At 38.0% G+C, this 20,213-nt stretch overlaps 1 protein-coding gene and 1 pseudogene across 9 annotated transcripts in view; one reads left to right on the top strand and one right to left on the bottom strand.

Moving 5' to 3' along the window:
* The window catches only part of GRM7 (glutamate metabotropic receptor 7), a 914,710-nt gene that overhangs the window by 585,131 nt on the left and 309,366 nt on the right, over positions 1–20,213 (bottom strand). The gene's annotated exons all lie outside the window — the stretch shown is intronic.
* LOC112834040 (dnaJ homolog subfamily A member 1 pseudogene) lies at positions 15,608–17,024 on the top strand (annotated as a pseudogene).

Here is a 20,213-nt window from a genome sequence, read left to right as displayed (position 1 = left end):
TTGTTTTAACTCTCCAAGCCTCTGTTTCCTTACCTGTAAAATGCTGGTAATGCCACTTAATCTATAGCACTTTTGGGAGAATAAAATCATAAAATGTTTTCAAGAGAATGAGAAGACAAGCTGCAGAGAGGGAGACAATATCTGCAAAGACACATCTCAAAAAGGACTGTTATCTAAATATACAAAAACTCTTACAACTCAACAAGTGAAAACAATCTGACTAAAAAATGGGCCAAAGACTTTTAATGACACCACACCAAGGAAGATACACAGACAGCAAATAAGTATACGAGATGATGCTTCACATCAGATGTCCCTGGGGAAATGCAAATTAAAGTAATGAATATACCACTATACACATATTAGGATGGCCCAAATCCAGAACACTGGCAACACCAAATGCTGGTGATGATACACAACAACAGAAAATCTCATTTGTTGCTGGCAGGAATGCAAAATGGTACAGCCACTTTGGAAGACAGTTTGGCAGTTTCCTATAAATCTAAAAAAAAAAAAAAAAAAATCTTACAATATGATGCAGCAATTGCACTCCTTGGTATTTACCCAAGGAGTTGAAAACTTATGTTGATAAAAATCCTGCACACAAATGTTTATAGCAATTTTATTCATAATTGTTCAAAACTTGGAAGCAAGTAAGATGCCCTTCAGTAGGTGAATGATAAATAAACTGTGGCACATCAGACAATGGAATACTATTCAAGGCTAAAAGGAATGAGCTATCAGACCATGAAAAGACAAGGAGAAACCTTAAATGTATATTAAGTGAAAGAAACCAATCTGTAAAGGCTGCATATGGTATGTTTCCAATTATACGACATTCTGGAAAAAGAAAAACTACGGAGATGGCAAAAAGATCAGTGGTTGTCAGGGGCTAGGGTGGGAGGAGGCATGAATATGCAGAACACAGAAGATTTTAAGACAGTGAAAATACTCTGGGGGTGTCTGGGTGGCTCAGTTGGTTGGTTAAGCATCTGCCTTTGGCTCAGGTCACGATATCAGGGTCCTGGGATGGAGCTCCGTGTTGGGCTCCCTGCTCCGTGGGGAGTCTGTTTCTCCCTCTCCCTCTACCCCTTCCCTCTCCCCCCACCCCCACTGGTGCTCTCTCTATCTCAAATAAATAAATAAAAAGTCTTTTTTTTTTTAGATTTTTATTTATTTATTTGACAGAGAGAGAGAAGGAACACAAGCAGGGGGAGTGGAAGAAGGAGAAACAGGCTTCCCACAGAGCAGAGAGCCTGACGCAGGGCTCGATCCCAGGACCCCGGGATCATGATCTGAGCTGAAGGCAGACACTTAACAACTGAGCCACCCAGGTGCCCCAAATAAATAAATAAAAATCTTTAAAAAAAACAAAATACTCTGTATGATACTATAACGATGGACACATGTCATAATATGCTTGTCTAAACCCACAGAATGTACACTAAGAGCGAACCCAACTGTAAACCATGGTCTTTGGAAAATCATGATGTGTCACTATAAGTTCATCAATTATAACAAATGTATACTCTGGTGGGGAATGTTGATAATAGCACAGGCTATGCAAGCATGAGGCAGGGAGTTTATAGAGAATCTCTGCTCCTTTCCCTCAATTTTGCTGTGAGCATAAAACTACTCTAAAAATTTACCTTACTTTAAAAAAATACAGAATGTATTGGCATGCCTGGGTGGCTCAGTTGTTAAGGATCTGCCTTCAGCTTGGGTCATGATCCCAGGGTCCTGGGATCGAGCCCACATCGGGCTCCCTGCTCCACAGGAAGCCTGCTTCTCCCTCTCCCACTCCCCCTGCTTGTGTTCCCTCTCTCACTGTGTCTCTCTCTATCAAATAAATAAATAAAATCTTTAAAAAAATAAATACAGATTGTATCAAAACAGTACAGTGAATGATACACAGTAAATTCTCAATATTAGTATTCTTTTTCTGACTATTACTATCATTGACAATTGGGTGAGTATAGAACATCACTAATTAGAAGCACAAGAGTGAAATGGAAATGGATCAACGACAGAGATATCAAGGCAGAACAGGACTACTACATTAATAATGTAAGGGGCATGCATCACAACACGGTTTGTAAAAGCAAGAATACTTGAGTATATAAATATTCATCAAGAGTGGGCTGCTTAAATATATTAGAGTTCAGGTAATGGAATACCATATGGTCATTAAAAATGATGATATAGATCTAATTATTTTATATGATAATATAAAATATATATATATATAATATATGCATTGAGTGGAAAACAGAAAGTTCACAAAATAGAGGAAAAGATGCACATAGGAAGAGAGAGAACAGAAAAGAATTCTATCGAAATGTATATATATATACCACAACGTTAACAATATTTATCATTGAGCAGTAGAATAATTAATATATTGTACTTTCTTATGTATATATTTTTCTTTTATAAAAAGTAACTACAAAAAATGCCATAACTATATGTATTTTACAATTGTAATACATTGGTTTTATCTAGAAAAAACAATAAAACTAGTTTTATTTTGGAAATTAAGACATAAAATCAATTAATACAGCTAATACAAGGAGCTCTGTAAAAAGACAAGGATGACAATAGGGAACAATTCTCTAGAACAAGATTTATGGAGCAATACTCTTAAGGTTGTTTTTTTTTTTTACTTTGTCAGAGAAGGAAATAGATTATTTTCCATATAAAACTGGAATTTTCTGCTATAAAAGGGTGCTACATAGTTCATTATGTACTTAATAAAATGGTTCTGCCTTTGGTCTCTATTTCTCTCTCTCAATCTCTCCCTTTCTTTTTCCCCCTTGATCATCATACCCACTATCATGAAATTAATCATTCCAAAACAAAAATTTGATGTCACTGTTCTTGCCATACATGTTTATTGGTTTTCTTTTGTATGTGAAATTATTTTTTGAAATATGACATATATGATTGTGTAAATTTAAAGTGTATAACACGTTGATTCGATGTATTTATATATTGTGATACCACTACTGTTGTAGCAATGTTAGCACCTTTATCGTGTCACATAATTATCATTTCTTTTTTTTTTTTTTAAGTAGGCTCCACACCCAGCGTGGAACTTGAACTTATGACCCCAAGATTAAGAATCACATGCTCCACCAAATGAGCCAGCTAACTCTTCATGCAATCTCCTAAATTTATCTTCTTCTCTAAAGATTTCCTTAATTTCTCTACCCCAAATTATTTTGTTTTTGAGTTTTTACAACTGCGTATGTATGCGTGTGCATACATCTGGTGTAGCATTTATGATAGTCTGCCTTGCTAACAGCACCAACAGCAACCACAATGAATACAATGGCACAAATAGAAATTAACATTTAGTGAGTACTTAATGCCAAACTCATGACAAGAGCTTTCTGTGAATCACCACTTTCAGTTCCCCATTAAAATATAAGGTTCCATGTGTTAAAAACATTTTTCTCCCTGGCACATGCCTAGGAAGTATAATAAGCAGAACTTAATTATGCTTTTTCTTAATCTGGAGTCTTTGATGTTAATGACCATAATCAATGACCACTGATAACTATCCTTGAATGCTCATTGGGTTTATGGAAAGAACTTTCAAAAATATGGATGCTCGGCCACAACCTGTAACTGCAGAACCAGCATCTCTTAGAATAAGGGAAGGGCAAGAACGTGTATGTGAGTGTGTATAGTTATTGAAACATTTTAAAAGGTCTATTTGACTGATTAGAATTTACCAAGAGTCAAATGATTTGTATCACTTATATTTTCCCCCATTGAACTAAACCTATCATTTTTATTTATCTATTTTTGTATTTGGTATTAAGGCTTTACTTTTTTTAAAGCCGTTTTAGGCTCACAGCAAAGCTGAGGGGAAGGGGCAGAGATTTCCCATATACATCCAGATCCCACACATGCATAACCATTATCAATATTCCCTAACACAGTGGTACATTTGTTACAACTGATGGACTCACATTGACACATGATAATCATCCAAAGTCCATAGTTTACAAAAGAGTTCACTGTCAATGTTGTATATTCTATGGGTTTGGACAAATGTATAATGACACGTATCCATCATTATGGTAGCATACAAAGTACTTTCACTGTCTTAAAAATTCTCTGTATTCCACCTATTCATTCCTCGCACCCCCCCAAAAAAATAAATATATTGTTAAAGATTCATTTATTTGTTAGAGTGAGAGAGAAAGCCAAAATCAAGAGTCAGACACTCAACTGACTGAGCCACCCAAGTGCAAGAAGAAAATATATTTTTTTAAAAAAGCTTTATAATTCACTTTGACATCCAGCCTATTCAAAACTTACCCCTGCTATGCTATTCTGCTATATTCACCATGATGTGAAGAACTGCACTATGTTCTGCTTGAAAATTCAAGATCATTGTCTTTTTTAAATTTTTACCATCTCCCTCTTCATCCCATACCTAATACCTGGCACCAAAGAGGGTCACAAAGAACCTAATAAAATCATATATGGTTGCATAAAATAATCTATTTTCCTGTGGGCTTCAGTAATGGAAGACATTACCAACGAAAAGATTCCCACTGATTTCAGCAAAAATTCTTTTACCCTGGACATGGCTTTTTCGTTTTTAAGATTTATTTCTTTATTTGAGAGAGAGAGAGCACAGGAGAGCATGTGTGTACACAGCAGGAGGGGCAAGGGCAGAGGAAGAGAATCCTCAAGCAGACTCCCTGCTGAGCTCGGAGCCTGACGGGGGCTCGATCCTAGAACCCTGAGATCATGGACCCAACCAAAATCAAGAGTCCCACGCTGAACCAACTGAGCCACCCAGGCACCCTGACATGGCTTTTTATTATTGGTGAGATTACAGAAAGTTCTTCTTCAGAAGAAAAGCTTGTTCCAATTAACTGAACATTTCCTACCTGAGAATTTTGGGAAATGAAATAAAATACGCACAAAGACCCTTTGAAGGAGTTGGTGCAATCTCTATGAATTTGACCTTTGTAACAACAACGAAGAACAGAACATAAACTACTAGATTTACCATGTTGTAACTTTATCTTTTTTCCCTGAGGTCTTTCTTCCTTTATTGGGGAAGAAAAGGTAAAAAACAAAATTAATACAATACACAAAAACAAAAGCAATCCTTTCCAAAAGATTTCTATTGAAGCAATAATGTTTAAAAGCTTTCAGAAAAGATACAAAAAGAGGAAAATCTGCACACTACACAAAATACCAGATTACAGCTCAGTTTTAGTCAATGCTTGGATAATGGCACATTAAAGGGTGAAAAGCTTGAGGCTATCTAAAGGTTAAAATATATTAGGATTCTCTTTTATTTAAGTAGGGTTGTTTTTTTTTTTGCATTATCAGTAAATTCTGAGAGGTTTTTATTACCTGCATAATTCAATGAACTGGAATGTTGAAGGTATGTAAGAACAAGAACGATGGAGAAAAAAAGATGTCAAAAGTAGAATAGTAGAAAACAGTTATAAGTGGAACAAGACTATTTTTGGCCTATGCTATTCCTTAGCCATGAGCTTGGAAAAGAAAATAACAGACTGACATTGTATCAAGGCCATTGTTAATTAGATATATATATACATACATATGTTAAACAAAATTCTTACATCTTTTCTTAAATTTTGTGTAATTTAATATTATTTAAAAGCTAGAGGAAAAGGCATTTCCCTTGTACGAAATGGCAGAGCATAGCCTATAAAGCACAGGCTTTTACTTTTGTTCCTACTTTCAATGTTTTTTTAAGAAATGTGAGAATACAGGAAATTACTAGTTGTACAGGCATTTAGGGTCAGTACATGGAGTCTGTATTTTCACAAACCTTGGCTAAGGCTCAAAAATGATGGGTTCTTACATAGGAAAAGACTGGGAAAAATGGATCTACACTGAGAAGAGACAAATCGAATTGAAAGGTCTCTAAATTAAACCTGAAAAAAAGGCATGGGGATGAACACAGCATAAATAAATGCAGGAATGCCACATGCCCAATCATTATACAAGCCAAGAGGTATGGCAACAGGGAAAGGGTACTAATTTAAGATCTTTATGGTAATTTATACTGCAAGATTGGAAAGAAATGTAAAATAACATTTAAGATGTTCTATGATTGTATATCCATGCTCAAAACATCAGTAATAAGTAGAGAATGAGACTATCAGAGAGGAAAATAATCTCAGCAGTCATCAATATTTTGCCGAATGGGACTTTTTTTTTTTTTTTAAATGATCATGGGATGTTTTGCTCACTTCAAATAAAAATGACTTGCTAGAAATGGAGGTCAAACAGTAGATGCATTAAGGATAAAATGGACTCACTTAAAACTAAAAAACCTACAGAGTAGTAAATATGATAGCAAAGTTCAGTAAAACTAATAGGAGCCAAAAGGTGCTAGATGTAGACTCCCAGTCAAATGGAATATACTGTTACCCTATGACTAGAACAGAAAACAGGTTTAAGAGAAATGGAAGTTGTAAGTTTGCCAACCATCTGCTAATGTGCTTCCTTGCTAAAAAGAAGTATCTAGGAAATCCCTGGCCAGACTTGGGGTCTATTAGAAAAAGAGTATGAACTTTGGGGAGGAGCGGAGCAAGATGGCGGAGGAGTAGGAGACCTAGATTTCGTCTAGTCTCAGGAATTCAGTTGAAAAGGGATTAAACCATTCTGAACACCTATGAACTCAACAGGAGACCGAAGAAGAGAGTAGCAACAACCCTCTGAACAGAAAAGCGACCACTTTCTGGAAGGTAGGACGTGCGGAGATGTGAATCGAGGCGATATTCGGAGGATAGACGGCGGGGGAGGGGGCCTCGTCGGCCGCTTCTGGCAAGTGATAGAGCCGCGGAGCACAAAATCGGACCTTTTAGAAGTCGGCTCCGCGGAGGGACGTTGCTCCAGTGGCTAAGCGGGGGGTGGAACCCTCGCGGGACAGTGTGGTCTCAGGACCCTCGGGGTCACAGAAAGACCGGGGGTGCCTGAGTGCGGCAGAGCTCCCAGGTATCGGAGTGGGGAAGCCGGCTACAGAGAGGGAGCCGAGGCGTGGGCTCTCAGCTCGGGGTTGCCATAAACTGTGATCGGCGACACAGTCGGGCCACTGCTCCTCCAGTAGGGACCCAACAAGCGGCAGAGCCGGGGAGACTCCCCTTCCTCCCCTGGGAGGAGTGGCGCGGGAGTGCACCGCAGGGATCTGCTGGGTTTGGAGACTCCAGATGGAGTCAGGTGCCAGAGAAGAAACGCTCAGTCACAGGCCGGGTGAGCACAGAGTGCAGCTAGAGACCAGGGACACGGGAGTGACTGACTGCTTTTCTCTGGGGGCGCACTGAGGAGTGGGGCCCTGAGTTCTCAGCTCCTCCGGGGCGGAGATTGGGAGGCCGCCATTTTCACTCTCATCCTCCAAAGCTGTATGGAAAGCTTGCAGGGAACACAAGATCCCGAGAGCAAACCCGAGCAGATTACTTAACCCAGACCGACAAGGGCGGGGCAATTCTGCCTCCAGCAAAGACATTTGGGAACCACGGCAACAGGCCCCTCCCCCAGAAGATCAGCACGAACAGACAGCCAAGACCAAGTTTACCCATCAAGGAGAACGGGAGAACTCCAGCGCTAAGGGAATACTGCACATCGAATTCATGGCTTTTTTTACCATAATTCTTTAGTTTTTCAAAATTAATTATTTTACTGTTTTTTTTTTGAATTTTTGCTTTTCCCGTTTTCAACCAACATCTTATCAATCCCTTTTTGAAAAAAAAACTTTTTTTTATTTTTCATTTTTAGAGTCATATTCTATCCCTTCATAGTAGATACCCTTATTTTTGGCATATATATATAAGTCCTTCTCTCTTTAAAATTTTGAGATACAGATTCTTCTAACAGATCAAAATATACCCTAAATCACTACTGTATGTCTTTGTTCTAGTCTCCTGCCTGATCCCATTCTCTCTCTTTTTTTTTAAATCTTCTTTCTTTTTTCAAACAACTTCTTATCAATTCTTTTATAAAATCTTTTATAATTTTCATCTTTACAATCATCTTCCATCCCTTCATTTTATCAACCCTTATTTTGTACATATATAACTCTGTTTCTTTAAAATTTTAGGACGCACTTTCTTCTAACAGACCAAAATACACCCAAATCTAGTGTGTGGTACTGATCTATGCACTACCTTATCATATTTGATCATATTCTGTTTCTTTTTGTTTTGTCCTGTTTTTGTTTTTATCTTTTTCTTTCTTATTTTTTTCCCTCTTTCTTTTTTCTTTCTTTCCCTTTCTTTTCCCCTGGTTTCAGGTCTTTTCTGATTTGTTTAGAGTATATTTTCTGGGGATGTTGTTAACCTGTTCGCATTTTGTTCTCTTATTCATCTATTCTCCTCTGGACAAAATGACAAGACGAAAAAAATCACCTCAGCAAAAAGAACAAGAGGTAGTACCATCTGCAGGGACCTACTCAATACGGACATTACTATGATGTCGGACCTAGAGTTCAGAATCAAGATTTTAAAGATCCTAGCTGGGCTTGAAAAAGCATGGAAGTTATTAGAGAAACCCTTCCTAGAGAAATAAAAGAACTAAAATCTAACTAAATTGAAATCAAAAAGGCTATTAATGAAGTGCAATAAAAAATGGGGGCACTAACTGCTAGGATAAATGAGGCAGAGAGAGAATCAGCGATATAGAAGACCAAATGATGGAAAATAAAGAAGCTGAGAAAAAGAGAGATAAACAACTACAGGATCACGAGGGCAGAATTCGAGAGATAAGCGACACAATAAAACAAAACCACATTAGAATAATTGGGATCCCAGAAAAATAAGAGAGAGAGGGGCAGAAGGTATATTGGAGCAAATAATAGCAGAGAACTTCCCTAATGTGGGGAAGGAAAGAGGCATCAAAATCCAGGAGGCACAGAGAACCCCTCCCAAAATCAATAAAAATAGGTCAACACCCTGACATCTAATAGTAAAACTTACGAGTCTCAGAGACAAAGAGAAAATCATGAAAGCAGCTTGGGAGAGGAGATATGTAACCTATAATGGTAGAAACATTAGATTGGCAACAGACCTATCCACAGAGACCTGTCAGGCCGGAAAGGACTGGCATGATATCTTCAGAGCACTAAATGAGAAAAATATGCAGCCAAGAATACTATATACAGCTAGGCTGTCATTGAAAATTGAAGGAGAAATAAAAAGCTTCCAGGACAAACAAAAACTAAAGGAATTTGCAAACACGAAACCAGCCCTCCAAGAAATATTGAAAGGGGTCCTCTAAGCAAAAAGAGAGTCTAAAAGCAGCATAGATCAGAAAGAAATACAGACAATATACAGTAACAGTCACCTTACAGGCAATACAGTGGCACTAAATTCATATCTTTCAATAGTTACCCTGAATGGAAATGGGCTAAAAGCCCCAATCAAAGACACAGTCTATCAGATTGGATTAAAAAACAAGACCCATCTATATGCTGTCTGCAAGAGACTCATTTTAGACCCAAAGACACCCCTACATTGAAAGTGAGGGGCTGGGGCGCCTGGGTGGCTCAGTTGGTTAAGCGACTGCCTTCAGCTCAGGTCATGATCCTGGAGTCCCAGGATCGAGTCCCACATCGGGCTCCCTGCTCGGCGGGGAGTCTGCTTCTCCCTCTGACCCTCTTCCCTCTCGTGCTCTCTATCTCTCGTTCTCTCTCTCTCAAATAAATAAATAAAATCTTTAAAAAAAAAAAAAAAGAAAGTGAGGGGCTGGAAAACCATTTACCATGCTAATGGACACCAAAAGAAAGCTGGGGGGGCAATCCTTATATCAGACAAGTTAGATTTTAAAACAAAGACTGTAATAAGAGATGAAGAAGGACACTATATCCTACTTAAAGGGTCTATCCAACAAGAAGATCTAACAATTGTAAATATCTATGCCCCTAACATGGGAGCAGCCAATTATATAAGGCAATTAATAACAAAAGCAAAGAAACACATTGACAACAATACGATAATAGTGGGGGACAGAATAACACCCCCCTGACTGAAATGGAGAGATCATTTAAGCAAAAGATCAACAAGGAAATAAAGACTTAAACGATACACTGGACCAAATGGACTTCACAGATATATTCAGAACATTCCATCCCAAAGCAACGGAATACACATTCTTCTCTAGTGCCCATGGAACATTCTCCAGAATTGATTACATCCTAGGTCACCAATCAGGTCTCAACCAGTACCAAAAGATTGGGATTATTCCCTGCATATTTTCAGACCACAGTGCTTTGAAACTAGAACTCAAACACAAGAGGAAAGTCGGAAAGAACTCAAAGACATGGAGGCTAAAAAGCATCCTACTAAAGAATGAATGGGTCAACCAGGAAATTAAAGAAGAATTTAAAAAATTCATGGAAACCAATGAAAATGAAAACACAACTGTCCAAAATCTTTGGGATACAGCAAAGGCAGTCCTAAGAGGAAAGTATATAGCAATACAAGGCTTTCTCAAGAAACAAGAAAGGTCTCCAATACACAACCTAACCCTACACCTAAAGAAGCTAGAGAAAAAAACAGCAAATAAAGCCTAAACCCAGCAGAAGAAGAGAAATAATTAAGATCAGAGCAGAAATCAATGAAATAGACACCAAAAGAACAGTAGAACAGATCAACGAAACTAGGAACTGGTTCTTTGAAAGAATTAACAAGATTGATAAACCCCTGGCCAGACTTATCAAAAAGAAAAGAGAAATGACCCAAATCAACAAAATCATGAATGAAAGAGGAGAGATCACAACCAACACCAAAGACATACAAACAATTATGAGAACATATTATGAGCAACTCTATGCAGCAAATTAGAAAACCTGGAAGAAATGGATGCATTCCTAGAGATGTATCAACTACCAAAATTGAACCAGGAAAAATAGAAAACCTAAACAGACCTATAACCACTAAAGAAATTGAAGCAGTCATCAAAAATCTCCCAACAAACAAAAGCCCAGGACCAGTTGGCTTCCCAGGGGAATTCTACCAAACATTTAAAGAAGAATTAATACCTATTCTTCTGAAACTGTTCCAAAAAACAGAAAGGGAAGGAAAACGTCCAAACTCATTTTATGAGGCCACCATTACCTTGATCCCAAAACCAGACAAAGACCCCATCAAAAAGGAGAATTACAGACCAATATCCCTGATGAACATGGATGCCAAAATTCTCACCAAAATACTAGCCAATAGGATCCAACAGTACATTAAAAGGATTATTCACCATGACCGAGTGGGATTTATCCCTGGGCTGCAAGGCTGGTTCAACATCCACAAATCAGTCAACGTGATACAATACATTAACAAAAGAAAGAACAAGAACCGTATGATCCTCTCAATAGATGCAGTAAAAGCATTTGACAAAGTACAGCATCCTTTCTTGATCCAAACTCTTCAGAGTATAGGGATAGAGGGTACATAACTCAATATCATAAAAGTCATCTATGAAAACCCTACAGCGAATATTATTCTCAATGGGGAAAAGCTGAGAGCTTTCCCCCTAAGGTCAGGAATGCGGCAGGGATGTCCACTCTCACCACTGCTATTCAACATAGTATTAGAAGTCCTAGCCATAGCAATCAGACAACAAAAAGAAATCAAAGGCATCCAAATCGGCAAAGAGGAAGTCAAACTCTCACTCTTTGCAGATGATATGATACTTTATGTGGATAACCCAAAAGACTCCACCCCAAAACTGCTAGTACTCATACAGGAATTCAGTCAAGTGGCAGGATATAAAATCAATGCACAGAAATCAGTGGCATTCCTATACACCAACAACAAGACAGAAGAGAGACAAATTAAGGAGTCGGTCCCATTTACAGTTGCACCCAAAACCATAAGATACCTAGGAATAAATCTAACCAAAGAGGCAAAGGATCTGTACTCAGAAAACTATAAAATACTCATGAAAGAAATTGAGGAAGACACAAAGAAATGGAAAAACGTTCCATGCTCATAGATTGGAAGAACAGATACTGTGAAGATGTCAATGCTATCTAGAGCAATCTACACATTTAATGCAATCCCCATCAAAATACCATCCAGGTTTTTCAAAGAAATGGAATAATCCTAAAATTTGTATGGAACCAGAAGAGACCCCGAATAGCCAGAGGAATCTTGAAAAAGAAAAGCAAAGCTGGCGGCATCACAATTCCGGACTTCCAGCTCTATTACAAAGCTGTCATCATCAAGACAGTATGGTACTGGCACAAAAACAGACACATAGATCAATGGAACAGAATCGAGAGCCCAGAAATGGACCCTCAACTCTATGGTCAACTCATCTTCAACAAAGCAGGAAAGAATGTCCAATGGAAAAAAGACATTCTCTTCAATAAATGGTGTTGGGAAAATTGGACAGCCACATGCAGAAGAATGAAACTGGACCATTTCCTTACACCACACACAAAAATAGACTCCAAATGGTTGAAAGACCTAAACGTGTGACAGGAGTCCATCAAAATCCTAAAGGAGAACACAGGCAACAACCTCTTCAACCTCAGCCACAGCAACTTCTTCCTAGAAATTCGCCAAAGGCAAGGGAAGCCAGGGCAAAAATGAACTATTGGGACTTCATCAAGATAAAAAGCTTTTGCACGGCAAAAGAAACAGTCCACAAAACCAAAAGACAACCAACAGAATGGGAGAAAATATTTGCAAATGACATATCAGATAAAGGGCTAGTATCCAAAATCTATAAAGAACTTATCCAACTCAACACCCAAGGAACAAATAATCCAATCAAGAAATGGGCAGAAGACATGAACAGACATTTTTCCAAAGAAGACATCCAAATGTCCAGCTAACACATGAAAAAGTGCTCAACATCGCTTGGCATCAGGGAAACCCAAATCAAAACCTCAATGAGATACCACCTCACATCAGTCAGAATGGCTAAAATTAACAAGTCAGGAAACGACAGATGGTGGCGGGGATGCAGAGAAAGGGGAACCCTCCTACACTGTTGGTGGGAATGCAAGCTGGTGCAACCATTCTGGAAAACAGTATGGAGGTTCCTCAAACAGTTGGAAATAGAGCTACCATAGGATCCAGCAATTGCACTACTGGATATTTACCCCAAAGATACCAATGTAGGGATCCGAAGGGGTACGTGTACCCCAATGTTTATAGCAGCAATGTCCACAATAGCCAAACTGTGGAAAGAGCCAAGATGTCCATCGACAGATGAATGGATAAAGAAGAAGTGGTTTATATACACAATGGAATATTATGCAGCCATCAAAAGGAATGAAATATTGCCATTTGCAATGACGTGGATGGAACTGGAGGGTGTTATGCTGAGTGAAATAAGTCAATCAGAGAAAGACATGTATCATATGACCTCACTGATAGGAGGAATTCTTAATCTCAGGAAATAAACTGAGGGTTGCTGGAGTGGTGGGGGGTGGGAGGGATGGGGTGGCTGGGTGACAGACATTGGGGAGGGTATGTGCTATGGTGAGCGCTGTGAATTGTGCAAGACTGTTGAATCACAGATCTGTACCACTGAAACAAATAATGCAATATATGTTAAGGAAAAAAAAAGAAGAAGATAGCAGGAGGGGAAGAATGAAGGGGGATTAATCGGTGGGGAAGACAAACCATGAGAGATGATGAAAAAACAAACTGAGGGTTCTAGAGGGGAGGGGGGTGGGGCGATGGGTTAGCCTGGTGAATGGTATTAAAGAGGACACGTTCTGCGTGGAGCCCTGGGTGTTATGCCCAAACAATGAATCATGGAACACTATATCAAAAACTACTGATGTAATGTATGGTGATTAACATAACAATAAAAAATTATTAAAAAAATAGAGGGATGCTATGCTGTTGTTGTTGTTTTATAACATCCCTGAAACAAAGCACAACACATTTATTTGGTGTTCAGTTGAAGAACTGGATATCTGTTTCAAAGTTAAGGAAAAAACCCAAGTGTTAGACCATTTGCAACTTTTACACTTTTGCATGGGATTCTCAAGGATAATTTTGGCAATATGCAATTCCTGCCTTATGGGCTGGCTCTTGAACCTAACCGTTAAACTCATTTTCTATGTATGTACAAACCTAAAGGCTGAGAAGAGAAGAATCAGAGTGGGGGCTGCAGTGAGCACAAGGGCTCAGCACAGAGCTATTCTCATTATACAGCTTCCATGGAGATGGAGATCTACATGAATGTGACATACCTAACAGAAGAGCAAGATCACTGGGTCATTTAAAAGTCAAAGTGCAGAAAAGAAGGCAAAATCTAATTATACAGTGTAAAACAAACACTATATAATAAGTCAGGAAGAGAATGACAGAACTAAGGCAGTGAAGAAGAATAAAAAAAAAGTTTCTAAATCAATTTTTATCTTGATCTTAATGCCCAATACATCAGAGGTGTTGCCTTTAGAGTCATTTCAATTAACTACTAAATGTCCTTAGACATTCTGTCTAGACTTTCTGATGCCATGATATGACTCTGGCTTCAATAAAACAGAAAAATTATTCTCTAAGAAGCCTTGCTTTCATATTAGCTGAAAGATATGCTTAACCAAAATGTTAAATTCATTAAAGTCATCTACTAATAATGAAGGCAATTAATCAGCAAACCTGAGCAAAAGCAAGAAAGAAATTAACTAAGAAAGCCAGCTACTTTAACATTTAACATGGGACTATATATTCTCAACAAGATTAAAAGGAGTTATTTCTGGGAGGCAAAGGACATTACTATTGGAATGAAAAACTTCTATTTTAAAAGTACTCTCATTTGTGATAGAATTTAATCAAACTTGAGGACTTAAGTAACAGTGAATTATAGGTAACAATAAAATAATGTCACCCTTGAGTCCTAAGAACATACATGAAGACAAGTGGTTTAATAAGTAGTAATATTAAAAAACATATTAACAAACAATAAAAATTAAAAAAAACATATTACATGTAGACAGTCTCAAGATTTAAAAACAAAGATGATATTATTTCCCTCCTTCTCTCCTTCCTTCCTTCCCTCTTTTCTTCCATTTATTTTAATAAACACAAGATATCAACTGGATACCTAGATGAATCAGACACTGCCTTTCCATAATTAAATGTGGAGGCAAAAGACATACCAGGTTGACTTAAACATAACTACTATATCTTCCAACACCTCATGTTCAAGTAGTAGAAATAACACTAGTGGTAAGATAAGTAAAATGGCACCTGTCATCCTAGAAAAACAGAAAAAGTGAGAAGAGGGAAGAGAGTCTTACTTTCATGTTGATATTTTAACCTCAAAGAGCTCTAAAGGCTATACATTTGGGGGCATATCTTAACAATAAGAAAGCCAAGGCCCCAGAAGTTTAAATGGCCTGCTCAATGCTCTGCTAAAACACAGAGAGCAATGGAATCAGAATTCTGGGGCTCTATCTTAAAGAGGGCACTTATGGAATGGAGCACTTGGGTGTTATACACAAACAACGCATCATGGAACACTACATCAAAAATGAATGATGGGGAACTTTCCAGAACACTCGGTGAGACGCGGAGCAGCGGCGGCTGCCCGAGCTGCGCCCAGCAACGCACCCCTTCCCGCTCCCCCACACCGGCCTCGGCCCTCTTACCGGCTGTAGAAAATGGCGAAAGAAACCACTTACTATGATGTTTTGGGGGTCAAACCCAATGCCACCCAAGAGGAATTGAAAAAGGCCTACAGGAAACTGGCCTTGAAGTACCACCCTGATAAGAACCCAAATGAAGGAGAGAAGTTTAAACAGATTTCTCAAGCTTACGAAGTACTCTCTGATGCAAAGAAAAGGGAATTATATGACAAAGGAGGAGAACAGGCAATTAAAGAAGGTGGAGCTGGTGGTGGTTTTGGCTCCCCCATGGACATCTTTGATATGTTTTTTGGAGGAGGAGGAAGGATGCAGAGAGAAAGGAGAGGTAAAAATGTTGTGCATCAGCTCTCAGTAACCTTAGAAGATTTATATAATGGTGCAACACGAAAACTAGCTCTGCAAAAGAATGTGATTTGCGATAAATGTGAAGGCCGAGGTGGTAAGAAAGGAGCAGTCGAATGTTGTCCCAATTGCCGAGGTACTGGAATGCAAATAAGAATTCATCAGATAGGACCTGGAATGGTTCAGCAAATTCAGTCTGTGTGCATGGAGTGCCAGGGCCATGGGGAACGGATCAGTCCCAAAGACAGATGTAAAAGCTGCAATGGGAGGAAGATAGTTCGAGAGAAGAAGATTCTAGAAGTTCATATTGACAAAGGCATGAAGGACGGCCAGAAGATAACATTCCATGGTGAAGGAGACCAAGAACCAGGACTGGAACCAGGAGATATTATCCTTGTTTTAGATCAGAAGGACCACGCTGTTTTTACTCGGCGAGGAGAAGACCTCTTCATGTGTATGGACATATAGCTGGTTGAAGCACTGTGTGGCTTTCAAAAGCCAATATCTACTCTTGACAACCGAACCATCGTCATCACCTCTCACCCAGGTCAAATTGTCAAACATGGAGATATCAAGTGTGTGCTAAATGAAGGCATGCCAATTTATCGTAGACCATATGAGAAGGGTCGCCTTATCATTGAATTTAAGGTAAACTTTCCTGAGAATGGCTTTCTCTCTCCTGATAAACTTTCTTTGCTGGAAAAACTCCTACCTGAGAGGAAGGAAGTAGAAGAGACTGATGAAATGGACCAGGTAGAACTGGTGGACTTTGATCCAAATCAGGAAAGACGGCACCATTACAATGGGGAAGCCTATGAGGATGATGAACATCATCCCAGGGGTGGTGTTCAGTGTCAGACCTCTTAATGGGGCCAGTGAAAAACACTGCTGGCATTTTATATGCAGTAGTGAATGAGTGAAGGACTATAATCATAGCTCACTACTTGCTATTGTTTTTGTTTTAATATTCAACTATAGTAGTGTTTTAAATGAAGAATAAACTCAAATATAAAAGCTCTGACTTTGCCCTGTATGTATGATGACTTCAGTGTGCAAGATAAAGTTTAATATTTGTAAAAACTACTTAAAAAAAAAATCTCCCCTAGCATTTGTTTAGGCCATACATTGTAATTAATTTCAGCATGAAACAGCTCAGACTGAAATACTAGGTGTATGTATTGACTTCAGTGTATGACCCTTAATTGTTAAGCTATGAAGTTAAAACTTGTATTTAATTGGCAGTCAGACAAAGCATTTGTAGAGAAGTGTTGGTCTATAGTTAAGTGGGATTCATTGTGATGCCTCTGCATTTATTGCCTCAACTGTTACTTGAAGATGGCATGCTATGTAATTTGGCCTGTGGTATCATTGACAGGATACCTCTTTAAAGAAGGGGTTTATCATAATGCTGCTGCTTGAGGGCTTGCACTTGTAGAACTGCATTGCCTTCTGCTGTGCCATCTTTTTTTTTTTTTTTTTTAATATCAGTCCTGGTTACACTTTTTTTCCTTCTCTTTGGACCATGATAAGCTTCAGACTAGTGACTTTGGGAGCAGGTTAACTTAGAGTGAAGAGACATTTATGTGGAGAAGTTAATTTGCATGTATGAGATAGGAAGGTGTGTTTTAGGTATGTTACAGGCTTACTTTAAACCATTTAACTTATGCTCCGAAGTAACTGTAATTTAATGTTGGTAGTATAGCAAATTATGATGAATAGCTTTAATTGTATGTTTAAAAGTCATGTTCACAAGCTTAAATCTGGGTATCAGAATTAAGCAAATGAAATGTATGAATGTCTCCTTAATATACTGATTACAAAGCATTAAAAAAAAATGAATGATGTAATGTATAGTGATTAACATAACATAATAAAATAAAATTTAAAAAAAGAAAAAAAAAGAATCCATATTCTCAAAGAATTGGTTGAATTCTGACTTGTAGATTTTAGAAGTTAAGGGAGAAGAGAACAGAGTAAAAGCAAAGAGAGGGATTCAGGAAAATTTGGGGTCTGGGTGGAGAAGAGTAACAAACTCACTCTTGCTTGAACTTCAATTTCACTGAATGGCACTAGTTGAAAACTTAAGGACAAGAGTAATGCATAATGAAATAATAAAAAATAAAAACATAAAAACATCCCACAGATGGCGGTACAGGGCTGGCTCCAAAAGGGGTTGTCCAAAGTTAACAGCCCACAAGCAATAGTCAATTATGATTCAGCCCTTGGCTTGCCTAATGTCCTGAAGCAAAAGGTTTTGCTAATCAATAAACAGTTATAGATGTGAAAAAAAAAAAAGAGTAATGCTTAATCACAAAGTTAGCTTCTGTTCTTCTATAGGTAATAGTGAGTCACAGAACTTTGAGTGACATGAATGAAGATGGCTCATTAAGTCAGAGGTGTAAAATGTAACACTAGTTGGGTTAATTGATTATTTTATAATCCTTGAGGTAAGAAGACAAAAAGAGTTGGAGGCCAGAAGGATAGGGTGTGACCAAAATAAAATTAACTCAAAGCCATGACCAATAAAATAGCTCAAAGAAACAAGGAGGAGCCATGAGTGGAGAAACAACTGCAAGGTTTCCAGTTTGGGCTCCTGGGAGAGTCGTTTTTAATTCTTTACCTTATTTTTCTAGAACTCACTAAAAATTACATGATATTTAGTCAGTCTTGAAAAGAGGGACATGCTTAGTTTTTGCAGGTCAATTTAGTAGGTTAGTTGCATTTGTTTTCTTTGTGAGAATAAATATGAAAGGATGAGCTTACACAATTGTAAAATGAAGTGTTAAATTTTGTAGATTTATTTGATTTTTTGACCTCATTTACAAATGCAAATCCATCTCTCTTGAAGTTTTCCATAGCACATAGTATCATCTCAGTCAAGTCAAAGTCAAAATTAGGAATCACACTGAAATGTTATACCTAAAAATGCAAGTATAATCTCTTTCAAATGTATGTATATGGATGGATGGAAGGATGGAAGGATGGACAGACAGATAAATAGAAAGATACAGACAGATAAAGATTAGCCAACAATGAAGATACCACTTCTACATTTAATGGTTTTGTGCTGACTTCTCTGGCAGCATTTTTTGTTTTACTTTTGATGATGTTTATTAGTAAAATGTAAGGTTTCAAGTTGATTCAAGTTGTTCTTCATTATTAAATTGTTTTTATATTTGTTCAGTACAATGTGTTAAGTACTAAATTAATTCTTCTACACAAGCAAAGCCCAATGTTTGTTTCACTGAGCCACTACAACAATGTCAACCAATCTTAAAAAAAAAAACAACTCAGAATGTAAAATTGCTGAAGATTATAAAATCATGGCAATCTTTGAATACTCTGCTAACTTGAGAGAGATGAAGGACTACAATATTTGCATAGAATAGGACTGCTAGGAGCAGCTGCTGGCTGCATTACAGAGTTGTCTCTAGCTGAATATGGGAAAGTTATCATTTTCATTCACATTCTCAAGAGTTTAAATACATGTTCCAAAAGCAAAACTGAAAACATCAATTTAGAACCAAGTTTAACACACACTTTTCTTGGTTTCTCTCATTCCTTTCCTTTTCCTCTGTCCCCAGTGGAGTTTCCTCCCTGATCTTCTTTCTCTTTAATCCAAAGAAATGCATCACTTATGGTCTTGATACTATGCTGGGACATTTCACATATCCTTATTCCTCTTTAAAAATCTGTATGTTAGCTATTATTGCCACCGTCACTTTACTGAAAAAGATGCTGTGGCTTAGATTGTGCAAAAGAATTGGCTGGATGCCTGCCAAAATTTCAAACTCCTCTTTCGGTAGTGTAAAGTTGTCCTGAGAAGCAGCTACCCAGCCAGCAAGTATACTTCACCATACCCTTTGCCAATGCAAAGGCATGGTTATGTGACCAGTTTTCACCCAGGAAGGTAGAGCTAGAGCTTTTAAGAAGCAAGTAGACTTTCTCCCCTACCTCACATCCTATTTGCCACCTGAACATAGCAAACTCTGAGGCTTTAGGGGGCCTGCAGAACCACTAGATATAAGGAAGAAAGACCGAGGACTATTTAATGACCAAGTACTCCCACATGGAACAACAGCTGGACATAAACTTATTGTATTGAGCTACTGAAACTTCAGAATTTGTTTGATATAAAAAGCATTGTCCTAACTAATACAGGGCTTAAGTATAATTTCCCAGGTCAAACAACAAGTAAGGATGGCATCTGGGGTTAAGACCCAACATGTCTGACTCTAAAACACAAAATTTTAAGTATACTCAT

The sequence above is a fragment of the Callorhinus ursinus genome, unplaced genomic scaffold, assembly GCF_003265705.2.
Source record: "Callorhinus ursinus isolate GAN/ISIS: 27379988/994484 unplaced genomic scaffold, GSC_fseal_2.0 scaffold15, whole genome shotgun sequence".
NCBI classification, from domain to species: domain Eukaryota; kingdom Metazoa; phylum Chordata; class Mammalia; order Carnivora; family Otariidae; genus Callorhinus; species Callorhinus ursinus.
Note: the sequence above shows the minus strand (reverse complement) of the source record. Positions and strands in the feature narration are given on the sequence as shown.